Source organism: Stegodyphus dumicola, chromosome X2 (genome assembly GCF_044657685.1).
Source record: "Stegodyphus dumicola isolate Sdum_Otavi_A_Nest chromosome X2, ASM4465768v1".
NCBI lineage: Eukaryota > Metazoa > Arthropoda > Arachnida > Araneae > Eresidae > Stegodyphus > Stegodyphus dumicola.
The window spans coordinates 142,038,607-142,063,666 of NC_140781.1; the positions used below are offsets into that span (position 1 = coordinate 142,038,607).

The window sequence follows — 25,060 nt, forward strand, 5'->3', positions numbered from 1 at the left end:
AAAGCCGGTGGAATTAACTTTTTTAATAATTATCTACTTTTTCGAGAGCTTAATTATTCTATTTATTAATACAAGCATAAATTTTCCCCTACTTCCGTTGTTAAAGTTGAACCATTTCAGAAAATAAATATTGCTTAAAAGAACGAGAATATACTTAATTAATATTTACCATAAACCATGCTCCAAAGGTGTATAGCTTATATCCAAACTTGATTCAGATCGTGAAACGAAAAACTTTAACCCCGAAGCTCCAATAAATGTATAGGAAAAGAGATATTTTTATACTAAGAGACCAGTTTTCATAATTATAAGTGTTATTAATTGATGCTGTTTCTGAATCGTAAAGCTTCCTTCATTTATTTCGTCATTTCATTCAAAGATAAAGTCCACGAATTTTTATGATTTATTAAACTTTCTTTATTGTCATTCGGCTACAGAAAAAATTAAAAAAAATTGAGAAAGACGATGTAGAATTTTTAACGCCTACTTTCATTCTAATGTATCTATCTATTCTAATACTTGACATGCTGCTGAAAAATATTTCCTCGAGTATAACTAAACAAAGAAACATAATATTAAAAAGTAATAAAATTACTCAGGAAAAATAGGACAGGTGTTATTTTTTCCAGGATAGAATGTTTACAACATAGCGCTCTGAAAGCTAAAAGCGAACTTTTAGACTTAGCTGTCATTAAAAAATAAGAAAAAGTTTGTTAAATAATTAAAATGATTAGCTCATATTCTAAAAAATCAAAAAACGAAAAAATACTTTATATCAAATGCAGTGGGCAAACAGATTCAGAGCGCCCTAACGCAACACTTACTTACCTGCTATCAGTTGAGTCAATAAAACCGCCTGTTAGATGACTATCAACGTTTGTACTCAATTGGAGGAACATTCTGTTGTCGCTAGGCCCAGCCAAAAATATGTATGGAATATTAAAATTTGTAGTGGAATTTACAAAGTTACTTCGGAAGATGGGTATTCGTGACCTGTGGTTATTAAAGTTATTAAAGAGACCTTGTCAAGACTTTGACTGTGCTGAAGGAGTATTTTAACAATGTTTTATGCATTGTGGTTCTGAATTTACAGAGAACATTTACTCTAGAAGTCGGTGGTAATTTGGTTATAAGAAGTTATTCAGGTGCATTCTGTCTTCTAATATAAGACTTCTTTCAGCGCTTACACAGGAGCCATCTCCTTAAGTACGTTCTCATCTTCCACGTATACCCCGGCCATTCGCAAAAGCTTAATTATACTTATGAATTTATTATTATAGACAGATATTTTATTTTCTTAAAATAAATTTAAAATATATTTTCACCCACTATGAGAGACACGATTCTTCTAACAGGAAAATATTCGTGATTTAACTAACCCTTTCAATGTTCTACTTGTCTCAACGCCGATTCTTTATAGATTTTAAAGTATTTTCCTCTTTTATTAAATTACTTTGTCTAAATCTTGAAACCTATTTTGCATTAATATTGGAACCACTGATATTCTATTGATTATTTACTTACCCAGTGTCTAGAAATCTGGCGATTAATCCTTATAGCGCTCCACTACGGGACATTCTGGATAGGTTCAATAATCTAGTTAAAATTTAAAGTACATGACAAGGTAAGAGAATAGATTGCGTGCAAAAATTCAAAATATATACATAATTTTTGTATTAGGATCTTCAATGCACGCGGTTTCTAAAAACGGCGGAAAAGAGGGAAAAAATCTACTAATCGCAAAATACAATGTGTTAATTTTAAAAGTCTTTCTAAATAATTGAAAGTTTAAAATTCAATAAATATTCCAAATATGTATCAATTTGACTTGTATTTCGAAAAGTATTTTCCTGATTTAATACAATATACTTGGATATTTTACCTATTCCTTTTCAGGCGATTTCAGTTGAGGTTTACTTACTATGAGACATCAGATCCCTTATTATCATATATAAAATGTTTGCTGCTACAAATATCTATGGCTGAACTGAATTTAAAGATAAATTGTTTTCAATTTAAATGATTACTTTTTCGACTTTCTCCCAAGGCGTTTCCTTCCAGAATATCTTTACAAATATTAGACAGATCTTAGGCAACTTCCAATCAGTTATTTCTTTGTGATGTTACTGCTTTCTCTGTGTATTTTCTTAATTATAGTAATTAACTCCTCATCCCTTGTTTCCCTAAATATGACGGGCTGCTGTTTAATTTAAAGCAAATTCGATATCAAATGACAATAATCATTCCTCTCATTATGTCAGGCTATTGTTTAATCTAAAGCATCTTGAGCTTTTTGTTAAACTTAAAGAGAAACATCAATTCTTATTTCACCCATGTTTCTCAAGCTTGTGACTGACGGGCTACGCTACTTATATGCCATGGATTTTAGACAACTGTTTCATCGAGAAAACAAAATTGTTGTTCAATTTCTCAAATAAAAATATTTTTACTGAATATATACTGAATATTTTTATGACGGTTTCACGAAAGCTAAGCGATATTTAATGGCCCTGCCGAATATTTGATATATGTGTGTGTGTGATTATGGCAAAGCCTCCAGGGCTATTTGCCTAAGGGAAGGAATGCTTTCGTGGAAGATTTTCTAAGGGGAACTGACTCGTAAATACTATTTCATATATGCATCTTAAGAGGAGATGATAAAGAATCCGAAAAGTTGATTGTAAAAGTATCGTATCTATTTTAAATATAAGTAGTTATTACCATTTCTCCTCTTTCATTTCGTATAATGCACAAGTTACAGTAAAATTTTGCTTAAGAGAAACGCAGCACATCGATAAAGTTAAACTAAAGTAGCATTGAATCATTTCGATGGCCAGTCGTTTCTAATTTTAAATTATTCCAATCATTTTTTAACTCAGATTTTCTCATCGTGCTATTCCTTCGAAGTAATTATTCATTTTACAATGAAAATAAAGGATCTCAATATATATTGTAATGCAAAAACATTCGGTGCGTAGTATTTCGAATATTTAAAAGTAGCTGCCGAGTGGTTAAAGCTCTAGCAAGACGTTGACTGAAATGATTGGTTGCCTCATTTAGTATAAATATAATTGACGTAGCTCAAACCTGTTTCTTAAGTCACAATTATAGAAACTACTAGGGTTTTCTACGCAGCGGACATGATAAGTTAACTGTGTCCTAGCTGGGATTTGAAGTATTGGTTTCCCAATTTATAAACTGTTCTCTCATTCGGAATTCGAACTTCGGTACTTCAGCTTGCTAGTTCAAGTGCTAACCATTTACACTACTAGGGCACACATGCGGTATCGCGGTAATACCTCACACAATAAGGTATTTCCTTAGACTATTCTTCATTAAGGTACCCATCGCCTTTAGGTGGATAACTCTCACGGAGTTCGTTATAATTTAATAATCCCTTCCCTTTCAACAGGAAAAGTACTGAACTGTGAAATATAAATATCCACTACTTTCCCTGAGAAATTCCTTTGCCACTGTATTCAGATCTTTAGGTATACGTCTTCGAGAACATTTCTCTAATTAAATAAGCAGTTATAATCAAAATGCCGTTAAATTTTAAAGCTGTGCATAGCAGATGACGTTTACACTAGTCGAGGGCGCAAGTAACCATGTAAGTGTTGCGTAAAAGAATTCAGGAGATTATTCATTACTTATTTCTATAGTATGAGCACGTAAAATTTTATTGGAATGTAGGTATTAAAATGCATTGCAATACAGATGTATGAAACTTTTGCTTAGCTTTGTTGTATGCATTTATTTTCACATCCAAATGACGAACATATTTCCCAGGATTTGTTCGGGAGGGGGGGGGGAAAGGACTAATCTAAATGGATCTTTTATTTTTATTTCAGATTAAGGGAAAGTAGCTCTAATGTATCTTTCCAACTATCACTGCTTAAACGAATTTCTAAAAAAAACATGCCATTTAATGCATTCAAATAATTTCATTTTCCAGCATTTATTTAATGTAAGCGGTTTTTATGCCTTTGAGAAATAAAAATATGATTCTTGCAGAAATCCGTAATTAGAATATTTCCTTTCATCTGTCGCCATGATGGTTTCGATACCATGGCACATGGAAATTCTCCCTTAGCGTTCCAGGTGCAAATATGTTCTGACAGTTTTTAGATGGCTTATATTATTAATTCATTTTTCTACCAAATTTGAAAAACTTTTAAAATCTTTTATTCGGTAAAAACAAAGAGGATTGTTCTTTTCTGCTACTCCCAAGACCGAATCAAATGGCAACAGATTTTACTTGTATTCAATTATTTACGCTCTAGGACGGGCTTTGATTAGCAACTTGCTTACGATAAAGTAAGTGAGGATTATGGGGGCCTTCTTGACGCAGTTTTTAAGAAAGTCTATCTTATTGATATTATATGTAGGGAAAAACCACGAAAACTGCTGTCACCTTGTTAGTTTCTTTGGAATAAAATCAAGCGAAGTACTTGTGTTCAGGGGTTATTCTGCTCGGTTAATAGCGGGCGTCATAATTACGGAATAAGAAAATCCCATTATAACAACAGTTATAACTGTGTAACCGGTCTCAAAATGGGAAAGAATCCAAAATCTGAGTTTATTTTTATTTATTTGTTTATTTATTTTTATTTGAAATGAAGTTTGGGTCCTAACGGAGCTTGTTGAAACCTTTCCAGCAGCGGTTTCCAACGTGTGAGTCTCAATCCAGCATTGGGCCGGGAGAAAAGTTATGTTGGATCGTAAGTAAATAATTTAATATTATTAATTAATTTTTAATTTTTACCTTATTATGTAATTTTGTTTCCTTGCTCAACTCTTTTATTCAGAGCAAATACATACATGTGGATTGCCACAAATTGTATCTACAAGGTGGTCATAAAAAAACTTCCCTGATATATGAAACCCCAGTGGCCTATCCGCTCAGTCAATCGAAATGAAATTTAAGATTTTATTATTTGAAGGTATGCGCTCGAGGCTGTGATGTTTGAAACAACAGAGCTTTCACGGTTACTGTTAGGGTGAAAAAATTTCGAAATTTTCGAAGGTCAACACAAACTTTTTTTCTGCGCAAACTGATCAGCGCATTGACCAACCCTAAACAGCGTTTGAACGATACACGTATAGTGAAAATTGGCGGCATGAAACATTTCTAATGTGCTATTGACAACTCAAGAGAGAAGAGGGGAAAAACCCTTTTATTTGAATTAAAAGTTTTCAGCGTGTGCAATGTTTCAAGATAGAGACATTTCCCGTTAAATTTGCAATTTCATGGCCCCCACAATCCCCTGATCTCACTCCGATGGATTCCTGCTTTTGGGGTTACCTGAAATGTAAGGTGTACGCATCAACTTCATGAGGTTTGGCAGACCTGAAAGATGATATAAAACGTAAATTTATATAGATTCCTCTGCAATATTGCATTCATTATTGTTGTCAAAAATCTCGTGCATGCAATGCGTTATCGTCTGCGAATGTGAAGACGTTGTAAACTTGTAATTCCAGCAGAAGTTTTTTTTTGGGGGGGGGCCGTCTCCTGTCTTTTATTATCACTGGTCTTTTACAATGCTGTTCTTTGCAAATATTTTAAGCCAACTTTCGTCGTACGTATATCGTTCCAACACAATTGATGATTTTTCAATGCGCTGATGAATTTGCGCATGAAAAAGGTGGGTGTTGCCACTCGAAAATTTCGAAATTTTTCCTCTGTAACCGTAACCGTGAGAGCTGTATTGTTCAATCTCGAACACCTATTTTCAAATAATCTGAAATTTTTATGATCATTCTGTAAATGAGAGTGCATCGCGATGTTAAAAATTCTGAGAAACACTATCTTAAGGAATTTCTTTCGCCTGTCCTTTTAAATTGACATGTGTGAGGAAACTAGTAATTATTTGCAAAAGTGAAGAAACACAAACAATTTCTTGCACTTGTTTCCTACTTTAAGCTAATGATTCAATATCCTGTTCATTTATTCTTATAGCTTGGATTTCTAATTCATTTAAATTTTTAACTTCAATCTTCTACTTTTTCAAGAGATTTAAAGTTGGAACCCTTGACTGCATTATTTATGACATATAACTTAATTATATGGAATAAGTGGGGTTTAAGTTTTATTCACATTTGTTTAGGACTGAAGTTTAATTTGATGCAAGGGTAAAGTGTATCAGTCTAGTGTAGTTCTTTAGAACAAAATTTGGTGATACATAAGAAAAGGTTTGAATTTATAAACTATTAAAGGAAAAGAAAACTTCCAAAAAATTATAAAAGTGGCCGAATCCGAATAAAGTGGCTCGAAATCCGAATATGTAATGATCGCTAATAAATGCAGAATCTAACGCTAAATTTCCGCATCTCCGCACATGATTCTAAGGCAGAATTTCATATAGTGGAGGAATTTTTTGGGGGGGGGAATGAGATTACGGTAAAGCCTCGAGGGCTATCTGCCTAAGGGAAGGGATGTTTTCGTGGATTACTTTCTAAAGGAATTTGGCTCGTGTACACGTTACACGGGAAAAACCACGAAAACGCCGATGCAGTCAGCCCGTTCAAGGCATTCGAACCTCTGGCCGAACTACCAGTGTTCAGCGACTTTACCACTCGACCGCTGGCGGGCTATATAGTGAGGGAAAGATTCCCTGTTATCCAGTCCTAAGCTAGTTGGTTGAATCAAAGACAATTCTTTGCGGTACTTACTCAAAACTCTTGTTCCAGACCAAAATAAAGCCAAAATGATGGACTACCAACATCGTTACCAGCTATTTCTGGTGAATTCGCTTTATTGAACATGTTCATTGTGGTTGTATGTCAGATTACGCGTCTCATTTTGATCGGCAATAACAGAAATGCTCTAATGAATTCGGCATTTCGATTACTGTCTACAAAAAAAGGGCAATTTTTGTTGTCTACTTCATCTTAAACTGAGCTTTCTATCCGTTCTCTTTGTCTTAGCTAATTTGGAAATTACGTCTTATGATAAGTCTCGTGTATTAGTCATCTGCAAATGAATTAATCCCTAAAAAAGAATCATATGATGTCACTCAGCGGCATTTTTGTCGACTTTCACATAGAAGAGAAACATTTCACTTAGTTTTCAAACTAACTGAAAGTAATACACTACAATCGAATCTTATGATTAACCGGGGTAATGCCGAGTACGACGACCACAGTTAACAAAACAAAGTCACGAATAATCCTAAGGCAATTCGAAACACAAGAAAAGAGAACAAACAACCCATACTATAATTACAGAAAATTGACAAAGATATGCTATCTCTCTATACTTGTCTGCATACCACTGCTTCAGGAAATCATTTGCTGCTGTTTAACGAATAATAAATTTAAAAGTTATAAATCTATTTCAGCGAATTTTAAACATTTTAACTACCATCTAAGTTTTGTCATAAAACATTTGCATAAGAAATTGTTTATATAAATATGAAAACAAATATTGCTTAAAGCGATATACGTGAACTTTTATAGTTAAAAGTTAAGATTAAACAAGATGCACAATTTTTACTGGAAACTATGATGCTTAGGGCTAAGAAAGATTTGGATACAGATGAGGTATCACTTACAGGAAAAGCTTACTTAACTAGATTAACTTACCCATCAATTAATGTGCGCTAGCAAAATCACTTTCAACGCATACCATAAATAAGAGGCATAACCATAGTTCATTTATAAATTAACGTAATATTGAAAAATAAAACTTATGACTTATACTATAGAATAAACAATCAAAACTGATAATGATTAATTGCTAAGTTGCAGACATTATAAGAATGTCGATGCATAATGAAATAGCAAAAATCAGCTGGATCCTTGCTAAGATTCGAATCCCGGATCTTACTGTACTAGTTGGACGTATCAATAATTTACACCCCAAAAGCACGCACGGAAGAATGCGATAATTTCTTATTGTCTAACCCATTGCAAGGAGACTGGGGTAGTCATGAGATCCAATTACTGGACGAAATTCAGGTGAGGATAAGTTACTGCCATCACGTTTAGTTCAGGAACCATTCTAAAGACCAATGTAAGAAAGCGACCGTGCCTCCGCGGGAATTCGAGAATTCGAACGAGGGATCTTCCAGTTTGTTAGGTGAACTTACTAACCATTCACACTACATCTACAGGCACAAGGGGACATTCCTTGACAAGTTTTTATTTAATGACTAAGCATTTCATTGAGCTATTTTTTATACAAAAAAAAAGAACTAATGATTACGTAAACATATTCTACTAGTTTTGATTTTTCTTTCATCTTGTCATATTTTGCGAAAATTTATTACGGTTTTAACACACTTCGAAGTTTTCTTCTGTACGAGAACTCACATAAAGTTTTCCTTAACTAACTCAGTGTGATTGGAAACTAACTCTCTAGTTCATTTTCAGTAAGGTTTTTCGATTCTGGTCTGGTTTCAATTTGAAACTAGAGCAGAAGGTTAAAGTTCTTTTTTTTTTTTTTTCGAAAGAAAAATTATTCGCTTATTTTCCCTAAAGTGTTAACCCTTATTTTTGCTGAAATATTTCAAGAAAGCGATCTTTATCATACATTTAAACATGACACAAAGTTTATTTAAGAAATCTAACAAATAAAATATATTAACTTTTGAACCTAAACTGAAATTCAAAATGAATTAACTAAAATTTTAACTGAAAGTCGAAAAGTTGTGAAACATAATAAAATGTTATGCAGGTTTTATTGGAAATCCGAATACTTTTGATTCTGCTAGTGCAATATTTCTTTAGTAGAACTGCTAGCATATTTTACCTTTTATATCAATACTGCCGAAATTAAGAAAAAATTCATTAGTGCAGACTGATGAAAAACAAAGTGCTGATGTTTAATTGATAAAGTTGGGAAATACAATATAATTTCAGTGGAAAAAAAGAACGGTGCATATTTGACAGTATAATTCAAAAATCCTGTGGGCAGAACAATTAAATTTATTTCGTCAGATTGTATATGGATCAGAAATGCACGCATGCTTCTGCTTTTGGATTACACTTAATTGTTTTTACTTTAAATATAAAAATGTTTTAGAGCTTGCAGAACTAGAGAATTGTTAATAAATACATTGTAGAGACATTAGGTATTTTTGGAAGCAGGCAAGATGAAAAATTAGCAACACCTTCGCCGGGAATCGAACCACGAACCTCTGGATACCGGCCCAGTGTGCAGAACCACTACACCACGCCAGGAAGACGGGAAAAATACCTCATAACATAAAGGACAAAATAACTTAGATGCCAAAAGAACCTAAGTTCTGGATTAAACTATTGCTCTATTGTTATCTCTCGCCAACCTAAATACATAGTACATAATATATTCGGTCTAAAATTTCGACAGTGAGGTTTTAGTGAATAAGCACGAATTATAGTCCTCGTAACACGTTTTAAATATTTGTAAAATCATGCGTGTCTCTCTGTACGTATGTGAAGATCTTTCTTCGCCATTTCTAAAAATTTCTATTTCGCTTTCCGCATTCATATAAAGAGTTGATTAGATTTTCAATGAAATTGGCAATTGAAAGTGGTATTTTACCTGTTATTTTTAATGAACAAGAGGAAGTGGTATTTTACTTGAAGCCAATAACAATTTTTAATGATAAACTATATTTAAATATAATATTTTGGTACATAATATAACATAAATCTATGCTGGTTAAATTTAGAAAATCCTATTCTTACACCTGTCCAATTATACCCAATAAAATAACAATCCCAAATTTGGTGTTGCACCAAAGTAACACATGACGTAGCAAAGCCATTGTAAACTAGTCCCAGAAGTTGCTATGAGATCGCGGTAACTTTTACGACGTCTTTACAACGTAGCGAAGACGCAAAATATTTGCCGTAGCATCTTAGCAATTTGTTAACGTTGATGGAACGTCGTGATATGGCCACTTTTAAACTCAATCGTTCTAAACCTTTCTTCATAGTTTATTAGCGTTACTTTTAGAATGACATGACACTACATCTGCTATTTCAAGAATCTGAAGTCTTCACAAAATTCATTTTGTAAATTTTCTTTAATCTATTCCATCTAAATATATTAATCTAAATTCACCTAATAAAATATGAATTTAGTGTAAATACTTTTAAAATATTAAATTTAAATAATAATAAAATACATGAGCTAAATTATTGTTGAAACGTTGATAAAAATAATTAATATTTTGGTTTCATAATATTACAGCAAAATATTTAAAAAGCAAAATAATCTGTAAAGTAAGTTATTAATTTATGCATTTTAGATAGTTTTAAAAAATCCTACGTCCAAAATATGAATAAATAAATGCAAATCTGATTCCCTGTTAATAAAAGTTGAATTTGTTAATAATATGCGCGGAAGCTTAATAAGCATATGTACATTTAATTATTTATTACTAAATATTATATCAAAATATAATATTTAGTATATTTGATATATTTATTATTACACATCCTCTATTTTTTGACAAATTTATCTTGCTGAAAATATGAGAGCCCTGGGATTCGGCTGTGGTATTTTCAGCAAGTTTTTGAAGCGTACTTTCGTGAAATATTTTCCAAAAACGTTTTCATACTTTCATTGCAAATGGAAGAAAGGCCAGAATAAATTAATAAGCATTAAAAACAAATTAAGAGTTAGGCGACTGTGATTCATATTTTACTTTAAAATACTTAACAATGAACAATTCGTAAAGAAGAGCTAAAGTTTAAATTTAGACGGTTTTGAAAAAAAAATCCATGGCAATGAGAAATTTAGCTCGACATTTCATACAATTTTTTTAATTAATAATTTCATTGTCCTGATGAATACCTTTAAAAATACCTGTAGATATATTGCATTTGCGTTAGTAATCTGATATTATTGTGTTTAAATATATTTTTATTGTAAAAACGCTACTTTTTCTTTTCATTTTTAAAATATTTATTTGTTTTCAACTGTTAAATAAATCCGTAATGCGTGTATTTCACAAAATAATGCGCCCTCAGACTTGAAACTAATTATTATCACGCTTTTACAAGTGGCATTTAAAAATGCTAATAGGCATGTATCTGCCGAAAGTAGTATTAATCATTGAAAGTTTAATTTATAATGGGAAGCGAGAAATTCTAAGTAGAAGACAGTTTGCTTGGGACGAGTACAGTATAAATAAGCCTTAATAGAAAATCAAGAGAGACGGAGGAGATTCGAAGTTCAAAAGAATACGTTGTTAACCGCTTATTTTAATAATAAAAGTGAAGTTTTAATTCATTATACAAAAACAGTTTATTTGCTATCAATTTTTGTAGTCTCTAATGCGTTTCATTAAATTTTATGAATTCTCATTTGTTATCTGTAGATGTTTTATGTTCATGTCTTATTTAGCTGATAGATTTTGATCAATGTATTGCTAGTGATAAAACGTTATTTTAACCAGCAAAGCCGTGCCTATATACTTTTTCATCTTAGGCTAAGTGGTAAATGCGCGCATCTATATACAATGCAAGCTTATTTATTTATTGAAAGAGGGGTTTTATATATATGTAAATCTCAAAATTATAATTTAAGGTAGCAATAGCCTCTAATTCCCCCTCTCTAGTCTAAAAATAGAATTAACTCTTCTGGACTGGGTCATTTCTAGATCAATCTATGTCACCTGGCTTGCATAACGCTAATGACGTAGCTAATTCGGAACTTGAACTCAAAGTTTCGAGAACTTAAACCCTTCTCTTAATAGGTTGCCATACTGGACAACTGCGCCCTTTGCTTCTTTGTTCTCGCTAAGCCTTTGCTTGATGCTTTTCTTCCTATCGCAGCAATTAATTTCTGAAATGTAACTACTCCGAAACAGGCACCAGAGAATTGTGGCCAAGAAGTTTTTAACTACAATCGAAATAAAGATGAGTCGAAATAAATCGAAATAAATCTGCCTCGGCTGCTAAATTTGCACTTCATTATATATCTACGTTCTACGCCTTCAGTGCCTTTTTCATAATGTATGCATTTTTGTACAAAATTGTGTACATAATATAAACATACACTATTGTGCATATATATATATATACAATCACATATAGAGTATAAGTTAACTATATATATATATATATATATATATATATATATATATAAGTATATATATTTATATAAAAGTACTTGAAATAGAAATTGTAAAGCTAACTAGTATAGAGACGCAAGACCTATTTGGTCTCAAAAATTTTTTGCGCATAATGCTGCAAAAAGATACGAAATAATAGTAGGTAGAAACATTGCAGCGATCTTGCTAAAAAGTTACCAGGAGCTGTAGCTCCACGAAATAGTTCAACGCTGTATTACTAAAATATGAACTAAGAAGAATTTAATAAATAACTTATCTGGAAAAACTGGGAAAAAAATTGTAAACACGCGAAAAAACGTTAAAATTAATGTTGGAAGACATGCGAAAGCACTAAAAAATATCTTATTTATATAAAAGTATATATATATATATATATATATATATACTTTTATACTGATGAGAAACAACTGCTTCAAATCATCTCTATAATATCGTATCTCTTACAGCAGTATTTAATCACAGCTTTATATATTCGCAAAATAAAACATATATAATGGTTCTGAGCTGAAACGCATTAAAAATGTGCTTTTTTGGTAAATGGCAGATAACATTTGAAGTAAAATAAGTATACCTGCTCCAACATTTATATTAGAAACATTCCAAGCATATTTTATAATTCCAATTTCCTTGCTTTTGACAAAGCAAAATCGTCAATATTTTTTCAGAATCTATTTGATTGCTTAATTTATATGCTATAGAGAGAACGGCCATGTTTGACAATTTTTCTTGACGAGGTGAAGATCTCATATAATTCATTATTACTTAAACTTTTCTAACATTTCTTTCGTCACTAGCAACGTAACTGTCAAAAACTTCTTAACGCTGCTTCTAAATTTGGGTACAATTGGAACTAAATTACAATAGTGAATAATTTTAAAGAAATTATTGCTTGTAGCTGCTTTAGTGTCCAGCATTAATGAAAGAGCATGAATTTGAAAGCTAGATATTTCTGGCTGAATTTTTATTGCATTCATACCATTTGGATATTTAAGTGTTAAGTTAGTGCCTTTAAATTATAGTTAAATCAAATGCATTCACCAGTTAGAAACTGAAAATCATAGCATTTTATGTAGCATTTCTGTTTGACTACGGTTAGGATTTCCTCTTGAAACGCATTTTATTAACACTTTATTTAACTAATTATAGCGTTTCATTTTCCTCCCTCATAAATTTTGTATCTTTTCCATTATAGGACAACACTCGCCAAACAGGTTTCTTTAGGAAAATTACTTGTCAACTTAATATTTTCAGCTAAAAAACGTGTTCTCATAATCAGTTCATTTCGACTGCTGTAAAATTTTCTAAATATAAGAATTTTGTCTTTTAGGTTAATGATCTCAATAAATAAAGAACTAAATAGAATATTTTAAAAATACTTAAAAAAATTATTCGCAATATTTACTTTGAAAACAAGGATATTGTCATAAGAGATCGAAAACAAGGATATTGTCATAAGAGATCGAAAACAAGGATATTGTCATAAGAGATCGAAATAACATATTTAGTAGACAAAGTTAGCACATGCATCTTTCTGTAGAAAATTGGTTGGTGCATCTTATCCGATAATGGTTTCTGTGGTTACGGCAAAGCCTGCAGGACTATCTGCCTAAGGGAAGGGATGCCTTCATGGAGGACCTTTCTAAGGGAAACTGGCTTGTATACACGTCAAACATCGGGAAAGCCACGAAAACGCACATGCAGCCAGCCCGTTCGCCGGATTCGAGCCTCAGACAGAAGTACCAGTGTTCAGCGACTTTACCGCTCTGCTGCTGGTGGGCCTCATGATTCTCATATTAAAACCATTTGAGTTTCCTAAAATTATCAGAATATGTTTTTCCATCGTTGGCTGAAATTCTCTTAGATGGAATAAATTTCGTAGTTTGTTCATTTCCATCTTTCCTTTTATCTTTCATGCATAGGTTAGTCTACCGAGAGCTAAATGGGATTATCTTCAGGGCTGGTACTAGGCTTTCTACCACTCGGCACAGCTTCTGCCTTTCCTGAATTTTGCGGCTCCCTATGGCTACGTCGGTGCTCATGTCGCGTATCCTCTACTTCAGGCTTATGAATTGGAATTATGTTTCGTGAGCAAGTTTTTTCATAATCTCTTCTCAATTAAGCATTTGTATTGCATTATGGTACAAAATATTTAAACCTTGCCTGCATCTCAAACTTTTCCAATGCTGAACTTTTGAATTTATTAGTTTAAATTTATAAGATTTTTTCCTCAAGCACTCCTAAAACTATCTATTCGTTGTCAGTAAAAATGAATATTTAAAATCGCGGCAAATTTGCATTGGGAAGTTTTCTTCAAATATAGCATTGACTATAAAAGTGTGTTAAGAATTGAATTAATTTTAACTTCACTATTTTCCAGTTCCTTTAATTTTTAATCCCGTTTTTTTAATCTGAATTACTAAACCATCATTTATGGAAAATTTTCATTACGGCTTCTCCTCAATGAAAACAGATGGGCAAATATAGAAGAGTAAAATGGTAGTAGTATAAGAGTAAAATTCACAGTGGAAATGAATGTTTTAAAAAGTAGTTGAGGGTCCTTTAAAGCTTAAAGTTATCATTTAAATGTATTTTCAGATAAAGTTATTAAAGTAATTAATACATATGTTACGGTGAAACACCGAAATCTGGAGAATGTCGACTTTTACCGGTGAATGTCAACATTCACATAGTCTCTTGGTGTATGTCCGAAATATTTTCCAAATACTCTTATTTCTGACACCAGTCAATGTCGACATTCACCATGTACTAATGGTGAATGTTGAACATATAACAATATTATATTTTCTTCTCCGTGCGAATAAACGCACTTGAGACTTGAAATAAGAACTTAAGAACATGAGAACCTAAAACACACAATACATTCAAAATGAGAAAGGAAAATAATAGAAGTTAAAAACTTACTTAATTATACAGTACGTTCTAAATGAGAAAATAAAATACAGTAATAAAAATCTTACTAAATTATGTGATTCAAATTTTATTTATTGCAACAACTTAAACTATTATGGCACTTTATGACCTCTCTTTTCGACTTTCACCAGAGCATATCTGTCGACATACACCGGTGAGGGTCCGAATATACAAGAATGTAGTGAAATATTCGGTATTTCACCGACGTATTTGGTGAATGTTGATATTCTCCGGTGAAAGTTGACATTCTCCAATTTAGGTCTGTCACGGTAACATATATATATAGTAGTGCTATGAGAAAAAAATTGAAAAAATTTAAAGTTAATGAATTTCAAAATTTATTTAGAAAAGTACTTGAAAAGTAAAATCCTGCGCTTCTGCTGTAAAGAATAAAAAGCTGTAGTAAAGCTTAGATAGTAAAAGCTGGAATTTGCAATTGATTAAACTGGAGGTGGTAATTAAAATGCTTATTTAAAGAAATAAAACAAGAGAATTATTGTTGATTCAATAGAAAATTCAAGGGGAATTGGAATCTTTCTATATGACCACCAACAATTCATAATTAAGATTTAAATTCAGAGTTTTATAAAACTGATGGGAAATTTTCAAATTGGAATAATTATTTTGTTCAAAAATGGGAAAGGACGAAACACGATTCTCATGAATTTTAGGTGGTTATACGGAGAGATTTCATTTCTCTCTGATAAGTCGGGATCTTTCTATGGAATCAAAATAATTCTCTTGTTTTATCTCATTAATAATTAACCATTTTAATTACCCTTTATAGTTTAATTAATAACAAATTCTAATTTCTAATTTACACAATAGCACACATTTATTATCCAAATTTCACTTCACATTCCCTAAGAGATAATTTTTCATTTATACATATATGTGTGTGTGTATATAGAGAGAGACAGAGGAAAAAAATAAGAAATTTAGAATCCATTTTACACAAAGAAACCAAAAAAAGTGAAATTCACTACCAATAAATTTCAAAATATCCTATATATATACATATATATTAAAAAATTGGTAAAATATATATATGTAAGATAAAATTATATGAATCAGAACATACATTAATTCAGAATAAAAACATTAATTCTTCCTCTTTATTCTAAAATCGTAATAACTTCTCTGCATTGCGTCATTTCTAGATCACTCTATGGCCCGCGCAACTCTGATGACGTAATAATTAAGAACTGAAACTGTCCTTGTAAACCAAAACTTTTCTCTTCGCGTGCTTCCATCTTTCATAACTACGCACTTCAGCTTTTGCCCTCTACTCTGCTAAGATGTAATTTCGCTGGCTTGCTTTCTATCTCAACAATATCAAAAATGTAAATCTTCTGTGGAAAGGCACGACTAGAGTGCCAAGTGATTGTGGCCACAAATATCAATTGAAAATAAAAATGGAATTAAAACTGCCTCGACTGCCAAGTTCTTTAGATGTTACCAAGTTAGCATTACTAGCATACTACGCAATCAAAATCTTCTTCAGTATGGGTCTAATCACGCATCTACACTACTCCGTTTCTTCCTTTGTGCTTTACTATGACATATATATATATATTAGATCGTTTTTTACAATATAATGTTTCGTCTAAGTTTTGATAGTTTATTTGTTGTATAATATATGCATGATATTCGTGAATGAATAATCGGAATTCATGAGGATTCTATAAAATGTATATAATATGAAGTGGATTCAGAATGCTTTCATTTAATTCCGTCTTAATTATTCTGTCTTAATTAAGGCGCTTATATGCGTGTACTGTGACGCCATATTCCTTACAAACGATTTCGTAAAGTTGCCAAATTTAGGCTACTGAAACAAAGTGAGACATGAACACAATCGAGATTCTCCTAAAATTCTATTGTGTGACCTAATGAATAACAAGATTTTTTACCCTTTTTGCTTTGTTAGAATTAAAATGTATTAGCTTCAATGTGTGCTTAGACATGTAGCAGATATTTTTTTATTTCCTTAAATCGAGCAAATGGGAGTATAAGGTATTGATCCTAATAGTATGTACACTGCGAAAAAAAAATGGGATAGTTCTATATCTCCCATTCTACTGTGCCGATTGACGAAATTCAACTTGCGTTTTTCATGTCTCGAAAGCGCGTCTTAGGATATGTATTAGATTTATGTATAGCATTGTTCTAATATAGGTATTTCGACACAAATTTCGGACTTTTTCTGAAATAACATACCATTTTTTTTTCATATTTCAATTCTACGACTCAAATTACGCCAGTATAAATTTTTGAATTTCTCCGTAAATTTCGCACCAAATTTTACAAATTTAATATCTAGGCATAATTTGAGTCGTGGGGTCTAAATATGGAAAAAAAATTGGTATGTTATTTCAGAAAAAGTCCGATTTTGTGTCAAAATACCTATAGAACAATGCTATGTACAAATCTATGTCCTAAATCGCGCTTCCGAGCCTTGAAAAACGCAATTTGAATTTTGTCAATCGGCCCAGTAAAACTGTCCCTTTTTTTTTTTTTTTTTTTTTTTTTTTGCAGTGTACCTTCTTTTTAATAGATTGAGTACAGCATCACTTTGTGGTTCATGAGCAGAATGAGTAAAATCGTTGATTTCCAACATCTCGGATTTGTAAAAATATACTCATTCTCAACAATTCCTGGCATTATCCCTCTAAGTTTCTTCCCATGAAATTTTGTTGAAACTGAGATTTACAATGAAAGAACTGATAATTTTGACCAACGTAAAGAGAAGTCTCACAAGCAACGGCAAGCTTTGAATTAAATGTAACTGAATAATGCTTTAATTCCTGTTTCACAGTTATGATATACATATTGAAACCTAGTAATTTTGCAGAAGAGATTTATGTGTTCTCTAAATGCTCTTTCATTTGAATTATGCATGCTTCTAAGAGATTTCAGGAAATCCCAGCACTCGTTCTCAGAGCCTGTTTTAGGCGATTTGTAGTATTTCAAATGACTAATTGATACACTCTATGAAAACTGTTAAGTGTACAAAGGCTTGTCATAAAAATCTTCATTCTACTGCCAATTTTGTTTCACAAGATTTAATTATTGTTGTTGCTTCTAAATTATATCAAATTATTTAAAAAAAAAACATTGATAATAATAAACAGCATAAATTATTTCTTGTCAACTACTTACGTGCATTTTTATGACATCATTTACAATTTTTTATCTTTCAGCGGTATATGTTATAAGGTACGCGTATTCGAGAGGTTCGTGGTTCGAGTCCCGGCGAGGGCATTGCACATTTTTCATGTCTCCTGCTTTAAAAAAATACCTAATGTCTACATAGTTTGACATACATTTATTTTATGATATATTCAACTGGTAGGGGCATTTGTAGCTTAACGATAATTAAAAACTAATTTCTAGTATTATGTACACTGAATGAAGTACCACTGAATTAGCGATAACAAGTCAATAGCGAGTTGGGCCTCCTCTGACTTTGATAACGGCTGCCACACGAAATTCAAAACATTCGCGGAACGTTCCACGAGAATCCCTTGCTTGAGCTGTCCATAATTTAGGTAAGGGTCGCTAGTGTTGTTTAATGTGCTTTCACACCTTATAAGGCATTTCTCCCGCCTTCCTAGCGTACCTTTGTGGTGTAGTGGTTCTGCACGCTGGGCAGGTATTCCAGAGGTCCGTGGTTCGATTCCCGGCGAAGGCGATTGCTCATTTTTCATCTTGTCTGCTTCCAAAACATAGCTAGTGTCTCTACAGTGGCGTCCGAATTAAAAAGGTGTTGTATTATGATTCTCCTCAAAAAGGATTTGGCGATTGGGTCCCCTAAAAAATCCCAGTTGACCTTTAAAAGGGGGAGTATAGAAGGTATTTCTCCCGCCTTCCTAGCATTCCTTCGTGGTGTAGTGGTTCTACACGCTGGGCGGGTATTCTAGAGGTCTGTGGTTTGATTCCCGGCGAAGGCGATTGCTCATTTTTCATCTTGCCTGCTTCCAAAAAGTATCTGTCTCTACAACTTTTCTATCAATCATCCCAAAGAGGCTCGATAGGATTTCAGTCAGGGCTTTTCGATGGCCAGTTCATGACTGAGGAGTCAGAGGAATGCTCATCCAACCAGGCAGTAGCCAACCGGGACCTGTGAGAGGTGCAGTTATCTTGCTGGAATACTCCATTCTCGCGTGAATAACAGGACAGCATAAATGGATGGATGTGATCTCCCAGCAACTCCATGTACCGAATCGCATTGACGGAGGCTGATATCAGGACCAAAGATACCAAGCACTGCGAAGAGAAATCACCCGAGACCATGACAGAACCGCAATGACCTTTTTACATCTCCAACCTGGCATGCAGGATCCATAGCTTCATGAGCCGACTCCATATCTAAGCTTCCTGTTGGCGTTAAGTGCTTGGAATTGAGACTCATAACTACATGCTACTCATTTCCAGTGCTTTAGAGTTCATTCTTTGTTGTCTCTTGCCCAGGCAAGACGTGCAGCCCGATGGCATGCATTGAGCATAGGTACTCCTGTGGGTCTACTGTTCCCACATCCCATGTAGTGAAGCGAGTGTTACGACTGGCGCCCTGATTTAGCTAAGTGGTAATTTGTTTGTCTTCTCTATCGTCTCACAAGGCTAATTATCACAAGGCTAATTATTATTGCAGTTTGCCCGATCGCTAGTTCCCCCCCCACACACACCTTCCGTGTATTTTTGGAATACTCTTGACACTGTCAACTTTCAAAATCCTAGCTGTCTGATGATTTCGGAAATTTAATGGCCCGTGCGTCGAGCCCCTACTATTTGTTTGCGATCGAATACGTCTAAAGCAGAAGTTTTACCCATACTGGCAATTGAAACGACTTATTAATAACAACCACAGTACTAGCTATACACTGGTGTGCAAAAATTAAGGACGAAGTCGAAAAATTAGCATATCAGCTGAACGAAGAGGCAGCGCGGACAGAAAGACCAATCAGGAGATTAAGTAAGGTGATGTACGGTAGCACATGCGCTGGGGGAGTGTCTGAGTAGTATAAAGCATGTTGTCGGTGTAAGATCAGTATTTCTGGCAAAGAGATTGCACGCCGTATAGCAGTTAAAATCACACCGAGTTGCTGCCTCAGCGAGAAATGGCGAATAATCAATCTGTTAGACGACATCTGGATGCTTTTACCCGAGGTCGAATCATTGGGAAGTTGGAGGAAGGCCGCAGTGTGACACGTGTGGCTGCAGAGTTCGGAATTGCTCACAGCATCGTTTCACGACTTTGGAAACAATTTCAAACTACAGGAACAGCTATCCGGGGGTTTAGTAGTGGACGTCCACGAGGAACCACACCCGCAGATGACCGGTATATTGCCTTACAGGCCAGAAGAAACAGGCGGCAGACAGCATGAGAAATCGCTAGACACACGACACAGGCGACTGGACGACCGATATCGCGTTTTACCGTGGCCAGAAGACTACACGGTGGTGGTCTGTTTGCACGACGCCCTGTACGATGTGTACCTCTAACGCCTGCCCATCGGAGAAGGCGTTCTCTGTGGTGCCGGGAACACCGGAATAGGAGAGACAATGAATGGGGACGAGTACTCTTTACAGATGAGAGCAGATTCAGTCTGAGAAGCGATTCTCATCGCATACTCATCTGGAGAGAGCGGGGAAGGCGCAATCATCCCTCGAACATCATTGAAAGGGACAGGTATGGAGGTGGCGGTGTTCTCGTTTGGGAAGGCATCATGCTTGGTAGTCGTACAGACCTTCACATCTTCGACGCAAGTTCAGTCAACGGGACCCGTTATTGTAACGAGATTCTTCTTCCATATGTGCGTCTTTGTAGAGGCGCTATGGGTCCGCAGTTCCTTTTCATAGACGACAATGCACCATGTCATCGCACAGTAGCCGCCGAACAGCTCTTAGAGAGTGAGGATATAGAACGTATGGATTGGCCGGCACGATCTCCGGATCTATATCCAATTGAGCATGTATGGGATTTTCTAGGAAGACGCTTGGCAGCTCGTACCTTACCACCAGTTACGATTCCGGAGCTTCGATTGGCGCTGCAAGACGAATGGGCAGCAATGCCTCAACAACTCATTGACACCCTCATTCTCAGCATGGGCAGACGCTGTGAAACCTGCCTAGCAGTCAGGGAAGATCATATGCCCTATTAAAGACCGGATGTTTCTTGCTGGACACCCATCACAGGGATGTTTCGGCCTTCAGTCGCATTGCGCTCCATGCTACTTTTTCAATAAAGCTTCTTTTTATCCCTCTGATTTCTCTTTTAGTAAGTGTTGCTTACATTACTCATGTCCTTACGTATTGGGGATCTTACGGTATTAAATGTGTTGATTTGGAAAGCTTTTGTACAAAGTTATATTGAAAAAACCGTCTCGTCCTTAATTTTTGCACACCAGTGTATATGCAGTTACCACAACACCCCCACGTGAGCATAAATGCGACGCAGAGCCACACAATTTGCATAGCCATGTCTATCCCTAATTCAGTGGCATTTCAGTGATTTATGTGCAAATCTATGGAACCGTTTCGCTTGGTTTATAATATATCCAGTTTAGGAATGAGTGCCTCATCATAAAACTTTAAAAAACGTTTCTAATGCTATACATTTTATAAACATATTACCAATACAATTAAAATTATAATGTCTTTCATATTTATTTAGTAGGTATTAAGCTTGGGATATCAAAGCATAAATTTGATGTTTTTGGGATGTTAATATATCGGCAGAGAATGTTTCCTAAAAGAGTCTATTGGGCAGTAAAAGGGCAGTATTTATTTACATATTTCATGACACAAAGATACCATAAACAAAACTTAATGAAGAGATAATTTTAGTAGTGTCGTGCAAGTATATAACAAAAATTATGACGCCATTCCATAACATTTTTACTTATTTATTTTAATATGTAGTGATTCTGATGGTTGGCCTGCATTTTGCTCCACAAGTTTGATTCGTGACGTTCATGTTTCCTCTCGATTACCTACGATCAATCCACTTTGTTGTAATACCACTTCAAGATTTGTAATAAACCATCGCTCTTATTCCATGCGCGTTGTTTATAAAGTTACATCATACACTATCGTATTTTCCCACAAAATGATTGTAGAAGTTTCGTTAAAAAAAAAAAAGCGTTTAAGCAGTCTAACTGAAAGTTTTCCAAAGAACTCAACCACTAGCTTAAACATAAGGAACAGTTTATTTTGACTTGCATAACTTTTCGCCTCTACTCTATTTTTGGCAACGCGAAAGCATTACTTAAATATACCCTGCGGGGTATAACGATGAGGCACTCAATAAACATGGAGGAAGAATCCGAAGGCAAATGCAATTGATATTGAGAATAATATAACAAAGATTTGATATTTCTTTTTGACATATATTAATTCCAGGAATTTAAAGCATTAAGAATTATTTTTGAGAACTTAAAAATATATGGGATAAAATGAAAAAAAAATCTAGTTTTTCGTTTTTTCCAGTCCTACTTATGCTTTACGGGGAACGGAGTTTTCTCCATTAGTATGATGATTAACCTTTTCGCGACGGCGCACCTTTGTTTAAAACGCTCGTGCGGGACGGAAGAGAATCGAAGGCAGTCACCGTACAGGACGGAGGTTTTGCATCGTTAAGCCTAATTTTATAACAAAAATCAGAAAAACAAAAGTTTCGCTTCTAGCATCGTAATTTTTGGTATCATTTTAGATTATTACTTGAGCTCTTATATATGTTAAAATTAGCCCTTAAAACATTTATTTCTTTATTTTACATGGAAATATACTTAAAAAATTGCTTATCTTCCATAATACTTTTCGGAAGAGCTATTCAAATTATTCTAAAGTTTTAATTGATAAAATCCATCAATAAAGTTTAAAATTATTAAAAAGAACACAATAAAGACTATTTACAGTAAGAAGTAACAAAATTTAAAATGAAAACGAGCGTGGTAAATTTCGAAGCACAGAGAAGTATCACCTTGTAACTCTTAGAAAAAGTATCACTTTTTAACTCCTTAGAAAATGAATCAGTACTCTCATTTGCGTTAGTAAATGGTTGACTAACCATACTAGGGTATTCTTCCTCTGATAAATAGCGCCTCCTTCCCGTCATAATAGACTGGAGGTGAGGCTTTCCTAAATAAAAAAAGAAGGAACGGAAATATATCTGAAGGCAATGCAAAACGTAAAAAAACTCCGCACAGTAACCCTAAAAGACCGTACAAAGTAGAGGAAAAAAATAGAATAAAAAAGGAATTGGATATAAATCAGATACGAGAATGTTTTCATTAGAACGCAGCGATTTAAAGAGCCCTGCGTTTGTTTACATTACGATTTCCCCCCTCCCCAGCCACAGCTGACAAGCAAAATACCAAAAACAGCCAGAATATAAACAATCTGAAGGTCAGAATACTAAAACTACGTTCAGTTTAAATGTAATGGACACAGAGTGCCATCTAGTGGCTATTAAAAATTGTTTCAGCTTAAAATGCATATCTGCACTGCCCGTTCTCTTGGCCAGTTCTCCAGGAGTGCACGGGTGAACCGCCCGGGCCTCACATGCGTCCGTACGAAATGCATATATGATTCGCCCGTCGCGAAGAGGTTTTAATCAAATGTTCAATCATTCAAAATTGTTCAAATGTAATTTATACAAAGCTTAGATTAATGAAAAAGCTCCCAGGGCGACTTCCGTATTTGTGCTTTGTTGATGCTTTCTGCAAGTAAAAGACTATCGAGTATTAAAATGAAATAAAAATTTAGACTTTCAAGTTCAAAACGAATAACATTTACTTGCCTAAATGGTAATTATGGCATCGAGATCTTAAAATTCAAGTAGAAACCTCTACTGACATGTGAATAAATTTAGTTTTGCTAGTAAACAGAGTATTAGTATTCTATAATTTTTATGTTCAGGTAAGAAAACAAAATATCTAGACCTTCCAAATGGGTTTCACTTATACTGGCATAACTTACAGTCAGTCCAAACGTGTTTAATGAGCTGCCAAAAGAGAGACAGATCAATAATGATTTGGGTGAGTTTTTCTGCATGCTTGTCAATTTTATTACTACAATAATGAATACAAATGTCTGCCTCGAGTTTCTAGAAACCTTCGAAAGATATGTATAAAATAATCTTAACTTTCCAGTTTTAGATCGTTCATCTAGATTAGAAATGTTCTTCTCAAGCATGAGGGATAGTTAAAATTCTTAGAGTGATAGAAAACTCCATTAAGCTGTGAAGGAAAATATTTTAAAGAATTATTGAAATTTTTTTTTTTTTTTTTTTTTTTTTTTTTTTTTTTTTAAGTTTATTCACTTTCGAGGAAATCTTTTAGAACACAGCAAATTTTAATTGATATAATCTATCCATTAATGTATAAAATTTAAACTAATTTCTTGGAAATTTGATAGATAGTTTCTGAGATCAAAATATCTATTTCTTTTTCCAACCACCATTTTACTTCTTTCTAAATTACTTAGCTAGTTACTCAATACAGAATTTCAGGGTTAGTAGTTTTTTTTCTCTTTTGTCATCAATGAGTCATCAACGAGTAATCCATTTTTAGGAGTTCTCTCATCTTAACCAATAGTTTTGTTAATACTTATTTCTGCATTCATAAATTGTCAGTTATGTTTCATACTAGATAAGAATGCATGTGTTAAGTATCATATTTAAAAATATAATTTAATGGCCATTAATTAACATAGCATATAATAGTACTAAATACCTGAAAGCTCTGCATGGTAATTAAATTACCATTTATTTTAATTCAATATATACAAAAAGAACAGGTGGGACTTCAGAGACCGTACTAACGAACTTCCTTCACAATAAAGAATTGAGACATTAACTACAATGAGTTACGACTGAAATGCGAGGCATCCCTTCCCAGAAGATATTTTGAACCCAGAAAACGAATTAAGCTTTTGCCGACTAGACGCACTTCAACCTTGCTAGTCTAAATTGGGTCCTAAAAGCCGGAGGCGTTCCAGATGCGGAAAACTCCAGTAGACTTTATTCCTAGCCAAATGCATTTTCTGGATGTAAA

General features: G+C 33.8%; 1 protein-coding gene and 1 long non-coding RNA gene across 2 annotated transcripts in view; one reads left to right on the plus strand and one right to left on the minus strand.

The window, feature by feature from the left end:
- The window catches only part of LOC118189519 (uncharacterized), a 112,017-nt gene that overhangs the window by 74,884 nt on the left and 12,073 nt on the right, over positions 1-25,060 (minus strand). The window lies entirely within an intron of this gene.
- Positions 4,661-25,060, plus strand: part of LOC146992935 (uncharacterized) — a 50,552-nt gene continuing 30,152 nt past the window's right edge. Inside the window, exons 1-2 of the long non-coding RNA XR_015039056.1 lie at positions 4,661-4,721; positions 13,991-14,155. This is a non-coding gene — a long non-coding RNA (uncharacterized LOC146992935). The remainder of the gene's footprint in view (positions 4,722-13,990; positions 14,156-25,060) is intronic.